This window comes from Pholcus phalangioides, unplaced genomic scaffold (genome assembly GCF_987345545.1).
Source record: "Pholcus phalangioides strain wild (caught in Gottingen) unplaced genomic scaffold, Ppha-v1.0 ptg000007l_1, whole genome shotgun sequence".
Classification (NCBI taxonomy): Eukaryota; Metazoa; Arthropoda; class Arachnida; order Araneae; family Pholcidae; genus Pholcus; species Pholcus phalangioides.
The window spans coordinates 4,451,541-4,469,787 of record NW_028301600.1 but is presented as its reverse complement, the minus strand read 5'-3'; the positions used below and the strand labels follow the sequence as shown (position 1 = coordinate 4,469,787).

At 36.2% G+C, this 18,247-nt stretch overlaps 1 protein-coding gene across 1 annotated transcript in view; it reads left to right on the top strand.

The window, feature by feature from the left end:
- LOC149084815 (uncharacterized) overlaps nucleotides 1–6,425 on the top strand; it is a 34,848-nt gene extending 28,423 nt beyond the window's left edge. Inside the window, exon 5 of the mRNA XM_089233848.1 lies at nucleotides 6,214–6,425. The gene's annotated coding sequence lies outside the window, so the exon portion shown is untranslated. The remainder of the gene's footprint in view (nucleotides 1–6,213) is intronic.
- Nucleotides 6,426–18,247: the final 11,822 nt, after the last annotated feature.

Genomic DNA, 18,247 nt, shown 5'->3' with positions numbered 1-18,247 from the left:
TCCGAAGCATGCAAGAGTGCTGCGAAATGCTTCGAAATTTTTATATACCGTATATACTCGTGCATACACGGGTCAGTTTTTGACGAGAAAATATCGACCCCCGCAATCAGTAGTCATTTTTGTAACTGTAGATGGCGCTAATGATTAGTAGCGATAGATGGTGTTGCAAATCATCAGAGTGATTTTTGTAGCTATACATGGCGGTTGTGTTAGTAGTGTTAGTACTTTTCAGGTTAAATCCACGTGGTAATTTTTTTCCCGGGCAGTACAAGTCGTGATCACCCACAGAAAAATCATTGATCTAGTGTTGTATCAGTAAGTATTTGGAGAAAGCAAAAATATTTCCGTATCATGCGTCTTTCAAACTGAAAGACGCGGAAGAAAACAATAACTGTGCTGCAGCTCGGACATATAACGTCAACGAGAAACAAGTGAGAGAATGGCGGGAAATGAAAGAGAAAGTTTCAGCCATGCGAAAGACAAAAAAGACTCTTCGAGGAAAAGTATCGGTGTTCCCTGAACTTGAGAAGAAATTGAATGAATGGGTGCTACACCTCAGACTGAAAGGTACAATCGTGGCAAGGACAGCCATTCGTCCGAAAGCATCGAAACTAGCTGAGAGTGCTAAATTCAAAGACACAAATCCAGAAAAGTTCTATGCATCCCCAGGTTGGTGCACTCGTTTCATGAACCGTTTCGACCTGTGCTTACGCCAGCGAACAAAGATCGCACAAAAACTCCCAGAAAAATTGGAAAGCAGAATTGAATCTTTCCAGAAGTTCATAATTGAACTGCGAAAAAGACGTGGATTTGAACTGTCACATATCGGTAATATGGACGAAACTCCAGTTACTTTCGATTTTTCAAGCAATAGAACTGTTGATGAACTCGGGGAAAAAAACCATCTTTGTTAGAACAACTGGGCACGAAAAAACACGATTTACGGTCGTGCTATCGTGCATGGCCGATGGAAAGAAATTGCCTCCAGTTGTGATTTTCAAAAGGAAGAAAATTCCTTCGAACATGAAGTTCCCACCAAGAAAGATCGTGAAAGCCCAGGAAAAGGGCTGGATGGATGAAAAGGGCATTCTACAATGGATCCAGGAAATATGGAACAAAAGGCCCGGAGCAGTGTTCGAGAAACCGGCATTATTGGTATGGGATATGTTCAAACCCCACAGAACCGATAATGTCAAAGCCGAGGCAAAGAAATCGAAAATATCATTGGCTTTTATACCAGGTGGGCTAACGTCGATTGTGAAGCCTTTAGATGTGAGCATCAACAAGCCTCTCAAAGACAGAAATTTCTGGATCGAATGGATGAATCCCGATGATAAAGCAACTACAAAAAGGTGGTGCCTGGAAGAAACCTGACATTGCCCTAGTGTGTCAATGGGTACACGAGAATGGCGTGGAATTCTGTTTCCACCGAAATTATCATCCGATCCTTCAAAGTGTTGCATCAGCAATGCGATGGACGGAACTGAAGATGATATCCTCTGAAAGTGACAATGCCCAGATGCAGATAAAACGAAGATGCCTATGATGATATGATCGATTACGATGAGCTTGGAGACTCAGAAGAAACGGATTAAAAAGTTTGAATCACATTTTCTATTGTAAATTTCCGGAAGCTACTCATTTTGCATAAAAATATAAGAATTTTTTTCCCTAAAATGCACAGATTTTTTTGGGGTCGGCTTATACACGGGTTTTCAATTTATTGCGGTTTTGGTGGTCCTGAAGTAATATTTTCTGTTTTTATGTCAGTTGACGACTGTTTTTAACTGATTTTATTGGTCCACAAGAGTGAAATTTTCTGGGTTTTTAGACAGCTCAAAAACATGGAGTTGCCGTTTTCTCCCTAAAAGAGATTTTGCTCGAGTGATTGATGTACTCAATTCTTCGTATATATGTTTTTGTTTTTTTTCCCGGACTTGCCATTTAAATTACTCATATATAAATCTAATACACACATACATCTATACTTACATTTTAGTCCTCCTCCATAGAAAGCCCGCAGATAAGACCGGTAGAACGGTCAAAGAAATAGTTCCGCGGAACCGGCGGGCTAATCCCAATTCAGGTCAGGTCGAGTCAAAACTCTTGCATTTTGTGATCACAAATTTTGCATGTAAACTAAACATAAAATAACGCAATTTATTTGTCCCTGATTATTAAATTAAAGTAAAAAAATTTACCAGTTCAGATCTACGATTTATTGAAACGGGGATTCGACTTGAATGATAGGCTTCTTTGAATTCGTTTTCAGACTTCAAAAATGTCAAAATTTGTCAACAAATGGCCAAACCATTGTTTCTTAATCGTCACGAAGGTAAAGGAAAGCCAGTATGCTGTGGCAGCTTGTTACCGATTCTGCATCTCAGTGCCGTTTCGTATTGTTTAAAAATCTGAAAAACAACCTGAATTTCAGGCTTTTTAGCCAATCCGTAACGGCGCTGATTTGCAGAATCGGAAACCAGCCTTTACTATGCTCGTACCCTAAAGAAAGAAAATGTGTTTTTAAGATGGAACTAATTATGAGAAAACTACTTCCCGCAAGAAGAAAAGTTTTATTCTTCTCGGCTTTTGGGGAACCACAATTTCTCCTTATTGATCGCTATCCACCAGCTGATCTCTCACCCTACTTCAGTTGAACCCGGGATCCTTTTCTTATATAAATACAAAAATACAGGCCACAACAAACAAAATGCCTCACGAGGTGGTTGAGAAAAAGATGTCCATAACAAATATGGATGTCATATATTTCTAAAATACAGTAATCCAATTACAAATGCAATTATGAAAACTATAAATAATAATTAAAATGATAAATAATAATTAAACTATAACGTGATAAAATATAATACAATGCCCATAGAAAATACGTATGGTTGTCTTATATATATCTAAGCATTGATAACCACTCGATTCACCCGAATATAAACGTTTATCGTATTTCTTTTTGAACGTGTCAATCGTGTTAGAATTTACTACCCCCGGAGGTAAGCTATTCCATTTATTAACAACGCTAACGGGACACCAGTATCGATCCAGTCTGCCTCAGTGAATTTTTATTTTAATCCTCACAAGCTAATTTTAATAATCGCACGAATTGTGAAAATATTGGCATTTTGTACTCGGTTTTTTTTAGAAATCGGTTATGATCTCATGAAAGCAGGACGTTCAGCAATTTTCGATATATTGTCTTTATTGATGATAAAGTAAAACTCCAGTTTAAATGTGTCAATTGACGCATTTAAAAAAAGTACGATAGACAGTGGGATAAATCGAGCAGCTATCCATACTTAAATTAGGCAAACATAATCATTTTTAATAAGCAGTGTACAACATATTAATTATTGGCGTTTTTTTCGTGATATATGCTCTTATTTTGGGTTGCTGTAGATAAGTTATATTTGACATCTATATATTTTATGGACATCTGCTTTCAGCCACCTCGTTGGGCAATTTGCCTGTTGTGATCTTTGTATTTGTATAAGATCGTTATAAGCTAGGTTCGCTCCATCGGATTTCAACTGTACCTAGAATGATGGAATATCAAGGACTTGCACCATACATTAGAGTCGATTTTCGGTGAATGGAAAAGCCATTAAGTACCTCGTCAATCGAATTTGTTTCCGGACGGTTATAAACATTAAAAGAACCATTTTCTCACCAGTGTCAGTGACTATTATTTTATTGGTTTGAACCGTGAGAGATGTTTAGATATGCTCATAAATAGGGCTAGGATGCCCTAAAAAGTTTTAAAAAATGCTCTATAAAAATGCATTTAACATAATCAATAACATAACAAAATCAATATAACATAGCTTTCAATTTTTTTTTACCAAACGCACACACACAAAACTTTTTTAATGTAAAAACAGAAACAAAACCACGATTTTTTATCGTCGTCTAGTCATTGGAGACCTCGTTTATGTTTTTCGTTGTTGATGTGCTGCAGAAACTCTAGTATCGCACCGCTTGCAAAACAATACTGTTTCATATGTACAGAACACTCTTTCATCATATTTCTTCCGCTTCTGTGAAGCGGAACTTTGGGCATGTTGAAAATTCGATTTCACAGTACAATACTTGAATTATTCACAATCGATACAAAAATTATTAACAGGTACTATAAGGGCAACTTCTAAAGAATTTAAAAATATTAAGGCCCTACCGTTTTTATCTCAAACTTGATCAGATGCAGTGATGGTAATCTCATCGAGCCAAAATTTACCTCAAAAATTTCCCTTTCAAGTACGTAGGTCTCTTTCCCTCTCCAAATTTAGAATTAATGTGCTGCCATATATAGGTAAAAATATTTAGCCGAGTATTTAGCTTTAGAAAAGCATTGCACAAACTTAAAAAAAATATTTAAAAATCTTTAATAATTCTTTTTATTTGATCAAAAACTCTCAAAATTTTGTTAAAAATTCCCCCGTGTACCAATTTTAGCCAATTTTTTCCATGAGTTACCATCACCGATTTACAGTACAGGGTGTTTAAAAAAAATCATCCGATTTAAAAAAATCATAACTATTCAGCTTTTAATCCGTTTTGATCGAATCATGGTAGAAATTTGGTACAAAGAGGGAAATCTCGAGTTACACAGTTACCGACAGCTGGCGCTAACGCTCTTCCTTCTGCCGCTACCTCAGTGTTTGTCTTGTCAAGATGGCGACTGCACAACAGAAATCGTTTTGTGTTCCATGCTTCGCGAAGTATAAGTCGGTAACAACTGTTCATTGTGCTTTTCGTCGACAATACCCTGGTGTTGAACTTCCTACCGCTCAGAGCATTAGGCGATGGTATAAGCAATTCCGAGACACGGGGTGTCTGTGTAAAGGGAAATCCCCTGGCCGTCCCCGATGCCAGACGAAAATGTGGAGCGCATCCGACAGTTTCATCCGTGTAGTCCACAGAAATCTACTCGCAGTGGATGCAAACATGCTCGCAAAAGTTTGGGACGAGTTTGACTACCATTTTTTTGTTTTTTAAGTTTGTTGATTTTTTTTTTTAACTTGTAAATTCGATGAATTATTATTATTATTTGCTTTTCTATTCATTTTCATTACTTGTATTTTTGTATTGTTATGTCCGCGTGTTTCCCATCTCTGTAATTGGGCTCATCTTGTTGAGATGTGTAAATAAATAAATAAATATAGATATATGCAGTGCAAAGTGGACATATTGAGCACCTCCTTTAATTTGGTTTTTGAAAAACTTTATGATTAGCCATTTAGTATAAAATCAATCTTAAGTGTCTATGTTCAATATTTTTCGTAATATACGTGTTTCAAATGCTTTGATGATTGATTCTTTTGAAACACCCTGTATTATACCATCACCGATTTATAGTTTCATCTATTTACAGTCACACACCAGTGTCGTTGAAGGACTGGCATTTTTTATGCTCTAAAAACTCAATGTCATTGTTGATTGGTTGAAAAAGCCGAGTTTCAGTATTTTCTAGCAATCAGCAACGACGTTTCAGTTTTAGTGCATAAAAATCCTGGTTCAAGAGTTCTTGTCAGAGTCGGAATTGGAATAGTGAGGAAAAAACGTACTTTTTATCGAAAATTATGAAATATGCGAAATATGCCTTAAAATATTTAAAATATGCTCTTTATCACGTAAAAATAACGAAATATGCAAAAAAAAATAAAAAAATATGCAAAGACATAAAAATCAGAGCCGTACTCATAAACATTATAACCGTGATACTTTCTGCACTTACTAATTTCCTGAGGGTGGCACCAAGTATTTTTGCAATTGAAAAGAAGTCCTCTCAGATAGTACAATGTTTCATATGCGTCAACCATATTTGGAGGACAATTTTTTCCATAAAGCGTGTGTGAACATAATCTTACTACGGTTAACCAGACCAGCATCAACGTAAACCGATCATTCGCCCCGTAAAAACTCTTTCGAGTTCTTACCGCGGTTTAGTATTGCTGATGAGTGAGGACTTGGCTAAAAGAGGCTGGATGACATTTGTTATTGTATTGTGCTTCAATGAGCTTCATCTGATTATCATATCTTTTGATGATTTTTAATCGAATATATATCATATATTCATTAATAATAATAATGACTGGAAAGGCTGTGAACGTAAAACGTTGTATAAAATTCAAATTTTTCATATCATAAAAATTTTATGCGATTGAATATTAAACAAATTGATAAATTGTTTCGATTATTTTTCAGATCAATGGCGACATGAAGAAATAAAGAGTTGCGTTATCAATATAGTTTCATCATATACTAGAAGCACCACAATTATGTTTCATTTCCAACTAAACGCAATTTCAATATTATTAGATCTGCTAACCTAAACAGATAAATATCCTATCGTATCCGGCTTAGTACTTTCACTTCGGTAAATCATATTTGAATGATAGACTTTTGTGATATTTATGTTCCGGTTGTCTATGTAAATAAAATTTTAAACATGGACTCATTTCTTCACTGTTTAATGTCTCATTTGTCTTTTGTTTTTATTTTATTTGGGTCCTTCACAAACAACTCCTCGTGTTCCACAGAGTATGCCACGAGGCTTACAAACGTAAGTAACAACAACAAGCATATACGGTTCAAGAAACTCAAAAATTGCAATACAGCGTATTACAAAAGAAAGGATAAATCAGATCAGTATGTACAATAACAACATACGGATGCAATTCGAAAGCGCAATATTGCACCAGTGAATGCCATATGGTATCAATGCAATGTGAAAAAAAAAATTACAATACACATACATGAATAGAAAAATATACGACCACACATAAATATATATATACACATACATACATATACACATATATATATACACACACACATACATACACGTACATACACATATTTGTATGTGTATGAAGAAATGTCTCATTAAGCGGAGAAAATAAAATTAATTATTTTACACATCTATTAGAACATTACCTTCCATCAAGTGGACAAACAAAAACACAGTACGTAATAACATGCACTTATTCTGAGACATCGTGATATTTTTCTTCGTGTGTGCAACAACTATCTTGTAGATTATTCAATTTATCTTTACACTACCAATATCTGTAAAATATAGAATCGCTTATCTTGATAATTGTAAGCTCTCCGTAAAAGTGCGGTTCAAGTCTATTTCTTTAGTCCACTAAGAAAACAATAAATAATGTCGTTATCACATGAAACTTTTATACGTTAAAACATCCTATTTGGGAATTTTGGTGAGGTACGTATGGGGATTTCCAATTTTTATGTACCGTACATATGAAGGAAACGTTTTCAAACAGGTAACCTCGCTATATTGCCGGCTAGAAAACTTGGAGAACACTAGGTTACAACGACGTTTTCTTACAGCATCAAAGTGGTTTCCTATATTCAGCGATCTGTTATTACTTACAAGGAAAGTGCCTCAAGGTGGCATCCTCAAAACATTATGAAAAAATTTAAGTACATTCATCTCACCCAAAAACACATAAAAACAAAAATTAGCGGTGGAATGCAATTATCAAAGCAGCAAAAAACTATCAAAAATGACAACAGTTGGCTACTCGCCACCCTTCGCGCTTCTTGGTAATATCTATAAAAAACTTATTTTTAATTTATTTTCCTTTATACAAATCAGTAAGCCTACTTTATACAAATACAACGCCACAACAGGCAAATTGCCCAACGAGGTGGCTGACTTAAGAACATCATGGATCCCCGAGCCCTACCTAATACGGCTACACCACACATGCACCCCGCCCACACCCCCCCCCGTGGAACCCCCAACGAATCGGTACATGCGGGAATGTGCGTGTACATGTAGTGAAACCTGACGTGAAGTTTTTTTTCTCTGTAATGCTTGTTATGTGTAGTGCTGCCATCTGCCACCAGTTTTTCGAACTATGAGTGAAGTGTTATGATTGAATGATTTATCGTTGTAGGACTGTTGCTCTCTGTGGCGAGACTTTTTAACGGAGAGATCGGCTCGCATTTGCACCTTGAAGTTGGGAACCACAGAAAACCAACTTCAGCCGACCACCACTGTGTGAGGGGGGGGGGCTTCCTTTCCTGCAGTTTCTCTATTTCTAGAAACTACATAGTTATTTCTCTTTTTTTATGAAAATTGAGTGGTCATGCACTTGTCAACGCTAAATATCATGCTCTATTCATTTGCCCATGCTGCAATCCTGTTTAAGTCGGTCTGAAGCAATTCCTTCAGCTTTGCTTCAGACTTTTTTTAAAACGTCAATTGACACATTTAATCTCAGCTTTGATTCTCGATTACTCCAATTAGCTTCACGTCATCTGCGAATTTGCTAGCAATCCCATCAATACCCTGATCAAGTTTATCGATGAAAAGTGAAAAAGTATTGGGCCAAGGACACTGACTTGAGGAACTCCACTTGTGACGCCTATCCAAACAGAGGATTCCCTGTTCACCATAATTCGTTATGCCATATCTCTTAACTACGATTCTATCCAATTCAGCAAGTTACCCCCAATGTCGTGTAAACGACTCAAGAGTTTACCATGTTGAACCCGATCGAATGCCTTCTGCAAATCAAGGTAAAAAAAATCTACATTTTTTACCTTACCCAAAGCCTTCGTCACGTGATCATAGAAGCAAAGGAGGTTAGTCACACATGACTTCTAATTCTTGAACCCATGATGATTACTTGACAATACATTATTCTCGTCTATTCACTTCACCTACTGCCTTTTGATAATATTTTCCAAAATTTTCGAGAGGTAGCTCGTCAAACTCACTGAACGCTAATTGGACACAGCTTCTCTACTACCCTTTCTAAATATCGGAACAACATTAGAAAGTTTCCAATCCCTTGGGACGATACCCTTAGCAATACTACTCCTGTAGATCTGTGCGACTGGCCTCAGCAATTCATTAGCACATTCCCTGAGGATCCTAGTATATATATCATCTGGTCCTGGTGCTTTGCTTGCACATACATTTTTTAGAAGATTTAGGACCTCCACGTCTTCCACTTGAATATCGTTGAGGATTTTATTACCCCATGCAACACCCGTATATTGAATATCATTATCTCTATTAAAAACCGACGCGAAAAACTCATTGAAAGCACTACACATGCGTACATTGCTCTCCAACCTAGACCCTCCTATCGAGAGGGGGGGGGGCAACTGTCCCGTTACTTCCATTATTGACGTATCTAAAAAATGATTTTGGGTCAGAGCCAATGTCATCTGTCAACATAGATTCAACTTCCTTTTTGCTATCCCTTACCGCTTTGTTCAACGCTCGTCACTAAACTTCTTTTATCAGTAAACAATGATAGGTCACCTCGTCCACTTTTATACTCTCTGAATGATCTTTTCTTTTCAAGATAAAGGTTACGCACGCTATCCGTGAACCCTAGAGGGTGCGATGTACGAACACGCTTTTTTCGAACAAAGGGTATGACGTCGTGAAAACAGAGGACAGCTTCGTACTAAATTCTTCCTATTGACTTACCACCCCGACTGATTCCAACCGGTCTTTGAAAACTTCCGCTAACCTTCCTCTCAAAACATCAAAGTTAGTTCTCCGAAAACAAGGAACCAGCCTTTTGTTATCAACCTCACTGGAAGAAAAGTTACAGTGAAAACACAGTTGAAGTGAAACACACGATGATTACTGGAAAAAACTCGCCCCCACCGAGTATGACAATCCTCTTACGCTTACTCATGTACGAAATTTCGTCATGAATTTTGGCGATGTAGTTTGGATCCCTATTCGGTGGATTGTAACAAACCACAACAATAAGTTTATGACGTTTTTTGTTTTCAAGCTCATTCCCCCGTGAATTCTGTTTCTATTACCATTTACTAACCCGCATTCCCGTCTACGTGGTCTGAGAGTAAAAAACCTGACCTAAGCCTATCGTAAACCTCCCAGACCCCCCCCCCCCCTATTCATATGAATCCCATCCCAACGAAGCCACCTATCAGTAAATGTGGGAAGCTCCAAGATCATGACCCCAAGTGAGGAGCAAATGTCCTTCAGGCCTAAATTGAAATGATGGATCCTACTGTTATACCCCTACTACTCCCTTGGCAGTACTGGAATCACTGCCCCATCTGAACCCTCTCCCCCCCCCCCTCGCGAGTGGATAATAGTTAGTCCCGATGCACTGACAGAGACTCACTAGTATCCCAAGACTAATGTCTTGTGTAACGGGTATGCGCCCTACTTAAAAGGAGGTATAAAGCTAATTTTATACCTCCTCTAAGGCCGAACACCTAGTCGAACAAAGACGTATGCAATACAAGAATTGCGACTAGGAAGAAAAAATTTCATAAGGGTGGAGAGAAAGATGTGTGCACATAGTCAAGGAGATAAAGAAATGACCAGAGGGGTTCTGAAATGTAAGGGTGTGATGATGATGATTCCGCAGAAGAGGGAGAGGAAAAAAAAGGAGAAACGGGAATATCAGCAGATAATGAAAATTCCCACCTCGAGATAAAACAAACACCGCTGTTCGAATCCCTCACCTCGTTGAGGGCCTCTTTCTTTTCTTGTCGAGTATGTGGTGTGTAGAACAAAACAATACAATTTTCATCACTAGTCTTTATTATACCATCCCTCGCTGGAGACTAGCGCCGAAAAACAATTGTATTGTTTTGTTCTAAACCGCACATACTCGACAGGAAGAGAAAGAGGCACTCAACGAGGTGCGGAATTCGAACAACGGTATTTGTTTTAACTCGAGGTGGGGATTTTTGCTATCTGCTGATCGGTCAGTTTCTCACTTTTTTTCGTCTCCCTCTTCTGCGGCATCATCATCACACCCTTACATTTCAGAACCCCTCCGGCCATCTTGTCTATCCTCTTCCTCTTTTGCTATGCGCGAATTTCTCTTCCTTCATTCCTATGCATTTTTTTCTCTTTCTAGTCGCGATTCTTGGAGCTCGTATCTCTTCGCTCTACTATAATTGCAGCCCAAGTTCGTAGTCGATGCCCCCTCGTTTTAAAGTGCGTCTTTCTCATAAAATTGTTTTTACTGAATATACACGGAATTTTTTTTTTTTTTTTTTTTGAGAGAGAGAGAGAATAATAAAGGTTTATTTGTATAAATAAACTACATACAACAACATAAAAAAAAAACAACACAACACATGAAACTACACACAAACTGTATACAGTACAAGAGTATGATCTCCCAAGGGACCTTTCTATTTTTCAATCAATACACATGTCTATTTCTCTATACAGGGTGATTCCAAATTCGTGGGACAAACTTTAAGAGGTGATATAAGGCACTTAAACAAGTATTTTTGATCATAAAATGTGCGGTAGAATCGCAATATCAAAGGCGGTTGGTGTAGAGGGTGTTTTGAGAGTGTGCACCACAGTACTTCACCAAAAGCAAATATGACATTTTTCTGACGGATTTGCTGCAATAAGTGCAATCAATCGAGAGTGCAGGGTATTTTAATGTGGTAGGCCTTCTCATGATGCAATTTTTGGGTAACGCAAATTCTACCACAAGTCATTGTACCACTTAAACATTGTTTGACACAGCATAACTTTATGGTCCTTGCATCAATAAAAAACAAAGTTCAATCCAATCCGAAGGTGCATATGAACCCTCGAATGGTTGATAGCACATATCGCAAAAAATCCGTTGAGAAAATATATTATTTTGTTTTTGATGAAGTGCTGTTGTGCACTCTCTAAAAACACCCTCTACCGCCTTTGCTATTGCGATTTAACTGCACATGCTATGATCAATAATGCTTGTTAAGGTGTCTTACATCACCTCTTAAAGTTTGCCCCATGAATTTAGAATCACCTTGTATAAATAATGAAAAATAAAATGGCAATTAATTTTTGTTCCCAAATTCAGGTGAAATTTAACGAAAAAAGATCATCGCAATGTGAATTCCGAGTATCTATCAATTTTATTCAACAATTTATGTTGAATTTCCGGTCCTTAAAAGTTAAGAGAAACTCATTCGTATTCGAAGAAGAGTGGAACCATAATATACCGATCTAAAAATAGAGCTATAAAATTTGTTGTTCTTTGGTAATACGAAATTTCTCTCTCCATTCGTGGCTCCATCTGTACGTGTAGAATGAAACAGCATTTAAATACAAACTGTGAAGTGGTGAATTGAAGAATGGTTTGATAAAGAATCAAAATAGATCATCAACTAGATTAAGAATTGAAAATATCAAGTGCCAAAAACAAATAAAACATTATTCAAAAAAGTTTCAGTTACACTGCTCCAAAAATATTGAATCATTATCAAGATACTAATCATAGTAATCCGAGATTAAATTATAATATTTTTTGTTTCGCGAAGAGTATTGTTTTCGAAGCGCTAATACAATAAAAATATTTGCATTGAAAAAGATTTCCCCTTCCCTTTTACAATGCACATTTTTCAAAAATATGTGTATTTTCAACAATTTGTAGGATCACTAATCATCAAAGTATGAAGCGATCATACTATAAACAGGATGTACTTATTTTAATTTACTATTTTTTTTATATCTTTTTTGCGACATATAAAAATTATTGTGCGTGTATACGCGTGTAAATAATTACTGTATATGATAATAGAATGGTATGAAAGTTGCTGTGGTAGAGGAAATAGAGAATTGATATTATAAATTATTTTTGACCTTCTGGAAGGTCCCTTCAGGGTTGCAAAGTGGGTGTATGTGCATGCCCATTTTTGTTTAGCTTTGTCTAGTTTTTGTGCATTTTTGTCTTGTCATCTGTCTTTCTTTTGTATTTTGTTACGTGTTTTGTCCAATAAAAAAAATTCGGTATTCAGCAGTGGTGGCACAAAATATTCTGCAAGATGCAAAAATCGTTTTTCATTGTATTTATGTTACGGGCAGGACCTGATTTCTTTTTACGTGATGAGAGAGACATTTGCCGTGGACCTCAAGATTTTGAGGTCCCAAAAATGTATCATATATTCACTGACTAACCAAATATCTTCTACCTCAGTTGCCTGAGGACCCCGCAAATTTTTGCTTAGCACAAGGCCCCCCCAAAATAAAAATTGGGCCCTGGATACGGGTAATATACTCTATTTTTGTCTATCAAATTATTTTTCAAATTACCTGTGCATTTATATGCAGTAAATTTCAAAAAATATTTAAATGCTCTATCAACGCAACATTAACCTAAATAATTTCTGCACACACAGCGAGCTTTACCGATATCTCTTAACAACGTTGAAAAGCATCATTTAGGTTCAGCAGTGGCCATCGACAACCTTTTTTTGCAAATTGGAGAAATAATGATATATTTCTCTCAATGTATTCCAATTTAACAGATGTATTAAAATCTCTAAAATATACAAAGATACGGAATATAATATATATATACCTCTTATTATATTTTTTAATTCAATCATATTCTAATTCAAAAGATAGAATGGATATAGAAAATTAATGGCAGCATCAGTATCCATGGGAGTTTTTTTCCCCGGGACCAGAAGAAGAATAATAACCCGTGCACAATCATCTGCATTATCTCGCTTCCCTATGTTTCTAACTACCAAGGCTCTTTTTTGCGTACGCGTGGTGGTACGCGTCACCGAACCATGGCAGTTAGAATTATATGGGGTGACCGCATCACAAGTATTTTACCGGACACATTTTTTCAAATCAGTTTTGCTTACGAAAGTATTTCTTTCCTGATTTTATCAAATTCATCTGATTAAAAGTAATTCAATGATATCAAAGTTGATATATCAAATCCATTTGAATAATCAAATTAATAACTGAAATTTTCTAGGGAGGCGCGATTTCGCCTCTTTTCTGCAGGAGCCGCCCCTGGTATTCAGTAATACTCACACAAACAGACATTTTCGAGACCAAACTAATTTTGATCAGAATTTCCCATCCAATTCCCATCCATAAAGAATCAAAATAGATCATCAACTAGATTAAGAATTGAAAATATCAAGTGTCAAAAACAAATAAAACATTATTCAAAAAAGTTTCAGTTACACTGCTCCAAAAATATTGAATCATTATCAAGATACTAATCATAGTAATCCGAGATTAAATTATAATATTTTTTGTTTCGCGAAGAGTATTGTTTTCGAAGCGCTAATACAATAAAAATATTTGCATTGAAAAAGATTTCCCCCTCCCTTTTACGAGTTCCAACGGAAAGAAATGATAGAAGAACTCAAAGACGTAATGAAAGATGTTATAGCTTAAAGCAGATGTGCTATAGCTGGTGTTGCTCTAGATGACCTGCCACCCGGGTTCCAAGCCTCAATTGTCGTCCCTATAGACGATCCTGGTGGGAGACTGAAAGAGCTTTCGCCCTGGGGACTCTGGGATAAACCTAATTTTTTATCGGTCCAAAACCGCATACCAGTGTTTAAACAGCAAAAACCGTTGACCAAACGCCCCTTTTTTTGGTCCGAAGCTATTTCGCCCGTTCTTAATTATGCTAGATAACTTTTCCCAAATTACGGCTCCTATCGATGTGCCAGTTTAACCTTGTTAACACCAAAATATGTACTTCAATGTCCCCAGGCGGCCCTGACCACCAGGGAAGAAACTAGGGGAATACGAGGGGATATGGTGCTCTAGGCCTTGGAAAAATGAGAAAAAAATTTCAACTGGTTCTAATTTTTGTGAGGCCCCTCTTCCGTTGAGGCCCATGCGTTAAGACGGGACTGGTTATACCGTCAAACCAAAAGATACCCAGGACACATCGCCATATGGCAATATTGGCTCAGGACTGGTTATACCAATCCAACAGCGAAAATATGATTAATGTTAATTGCTGAACAGATGAACTATTCCAAATAGAAAATCAGAGTGGGAAGAGAATGCCGCCATATCTATTTCCAAAAAGATAAAGTAGTTCTATTTTCTCTCGCATGGCTGTGTGTAATTTTTGCTTCCTTATGAGAAAAATACCTTTCCTATCCAATATGTTTGCGTTTGATTATTTGGTAGTACTCCCAAGGGAATCCTTTTGCGGACGACAGGAAACCACTCAAGATGTCAGTCAACCCGCGAGAGTTAGTTGATTGATCCAAATTGAAGAATGCAACATCACTGGGCCACCCTTATCAGACGCGAGGACCGCTGCGAGAATAATTTCGAGTCTCCTTAGCCCTGATTTTGTATATTTTATAGGGGGACAGAGAAGGAGAGAGAGAATTGGGCATCCAAAGATTCTTGCGTTACTTCAGAATATACAGAAATGCTGAAAAATATCTATCACCAATGAAAATTTAGAATTAATGAAACAAAAACATCCGAGAATCGATTGAAATTTAGAATTAATGAGAGGGAGAAATGTCCCAGAATTGATGAAAATACAGAATTAAAAAAAAGAAGAATTCCAGAAATTGTATAAATTGAGAATTAATGAGGAAAAAATCTCATAATTAATATAAATTCAAATTAACTAGAAAAATATTTCGAGAGTTGATAGTAATTCAGAATTCATTAGAAGAACAATTTCATAATTGATAGGAATTCAAAATTGATGAGAAAAAAATCTCAGAATTAATGAGAAAAATCTCAGATTTGACAAGAATTCAGATTTAATGAGGGAAAAAATCTTAGAATTGGTGAAAATTCAGAATGAATTAAAAGAATATTTTCAGAACTAATAGAAATTCAGAATTTTAGCGCCCCGCTTAATGTAGAAGGAGCCAGTAAAGGGTCAATTCGGCGCCCCCTCTAATCGACCCTCTGGGACGAGAGATTCACCTGCTCCTTCCTCCCTAATTGCCCTGACTGCGTCTTATATGCAATTTTTTTCTTTGAAAGGTACGAATATAAATAAATATTTTAAAAAGTAATTTTTTTTTCAGATTCATATATAGATTGAGTAGAAAAATCGACATTTTCTCTACAAAAACGAGACGAACACCTTTACCTTTTATTATCTCATCATTGATGAATGTAATTTTCACATGCGCATTAAACGCAGGAAAAAATACAAACTGAAAATATGACAGAATAAATTTTGAAAAAAATGAATGAATTCATTCATTCCTGATGTAACAAAAACATTCCCTCTTTTACGGGCACTCGTGGGACAAAAAAAGTCGTCACTATAAGAGGTGTGACCGCATCAGCGGGGGTTCTATTGAAACTGTAAAATACACATAGTATTAACGACATCTGAAATGGTTCTTTGTTTGCAAATGAAAGAAATTCTGACAATATAAGATACGTTAAAAATCATGAAAGTGCATAATTATTGTCCAGACACACAATTAAAGTTACGAAAGAAATATATTATTATACGAAGTTTATATACTGAATTCAGATCTTTTGGAAAAACTAACCAATCGATGTTTGATAGGTTTTGGTTTGTCAGTACTCCTACTTCTTCAAACATTGGCGGCATGCGGTCCGCGGGCCGGCTATTGTCCACCCCTGGTATATATGATTGTTTGAATATCACTCGATAATTTTTGGCAATTTTTACTTCATTCTTCGCACACTTCATCACTGACATCAACAGATTCGCTGCACAATTTCTTAAGTATAATTTCGTGACGCATACGAAACGATTCAACCAACCCTTTGAAGCTTTGAAGTTGGTGAATGCAAGTTCTTCTGCAGCTTTTCGAGCTTTTTATTCTAGAATCGGGTCGGAAACAGGTAAATTTTTGCTTTTTGCTGAAACAAATTAATCGTGCACAACTGCTTCTACGGCAAGTCCTTCTCTCTCTGTCTCCAGAAATTTATTTTTTTTAGCGTGATTTTCGTTTCTCGGTCATTATTCACGCCCATGTTCCTTTTGCTTCAAAATGGAGCATATCTGTGTCCTCCCGGCATCGAATTCATTTGCAAGAGCATGGACATTTTACGTTTTCTTTGAATTCAATGACATCATTTTTTTCTCTTCGGAATCTCTTTTAGTGATCGAGAGTGACGGTTACTAGAGTGACATTTTAAACAACGTGGAATCATGTAAAATATACGAGCACGAACAGAAAACTGACATCAGAGTTGCCAACCATTAACCAACTTCAAGCCAAATATTTAATTGAAAAGTAGCCAAAAAAGTGGATCAAATAGTGTAACTTGTGCTGCCACCTGGCGAACATAATTTGAACCAAAATTGTAAGTAGTTGTGCCCGTACAGGGGATTTAGTCCAATAGAACCAATGATGAAAATGATGTCAGTGACTATATCTGAGGATTAAGCAGGGGTTCAAAATAAATTACTTAAATAGTCTTTTTTTCCAGTTAGAAGTAAAACAGGGGTGACCGTTTTAAGAGGGGTTTATTTTTACTGTATTTTATTAACGCAAGAGAAATGGTCGGCTTTCACGGCCAGAATGTATCGAATGATTACAACTTTCCGTGGTCGAGTGGTTTCATTGGCATGCATTTCATCCACTACTGCGGTGAATATCCTCAGTGCAGTCACAGCCATCTTGGCTATCACTGACTCATCTCAACTCAACTACACTTGAGTCAAGGTGCCAATGGCGCAGGTGATGGCAGTCAAGTAGACAATGTGATCTCCTCGAACAACTGTGGATAACTGGCCTTCCTTTATAGCAAGGGTGTCAAACTCAATTGTACTCGGGGCTATTTGTTTCAAAATTATCTCTTTAGTTTATCGTCAATTATTTAAAAAAATTATTAAAAAATCTGTTAATTAGTAATTAAATTTTTTTTTATTGTTAACCAAAAATTGATTATAAACATTCAAAAAAAGTTCCAACAATAAAAATAAATAGTAATAAACAATAGTAATAAAAATAGTAAATATTAATTAGTAATAAACAATAAAAAATAATAGTTCTGACAATAAAATATTAAAATTAAAATAATAAAATTAAAATATTAAAATTAAAATATTAAAATTAAAATATTAAAATTAAAATATTAAAATTAAAATATTAAAATTAAAATATTAAAATTAAAAATATCCATTTTTATAGGGACACCCTTTGCCTAAAAACCCAATTACAATGTTATTACCCTGGCCGTCCTGACGCCAACAAAAAATTTACACGTTTCCAAGTGCAATATTCGCTGAGATATCTGAAGTCAGAAACCAGAGTAAAGTTGGGGAAGAAGCGCTGTCCGTTAGTTTTTGTTGTTCTTTTCCCAAATTTCCTCAAATTTTGGAATTTAAATATCTCAGCGAATATAGCACTTGGAAACGTGGAAATTTTTTTTAGCATCAGGACAGACAGGGCAACAACTTCCTAATTGAGTTTTTGGGCACAGGGTGTCTACATAGGTTTTTTTTCAATTTTAATAAATATA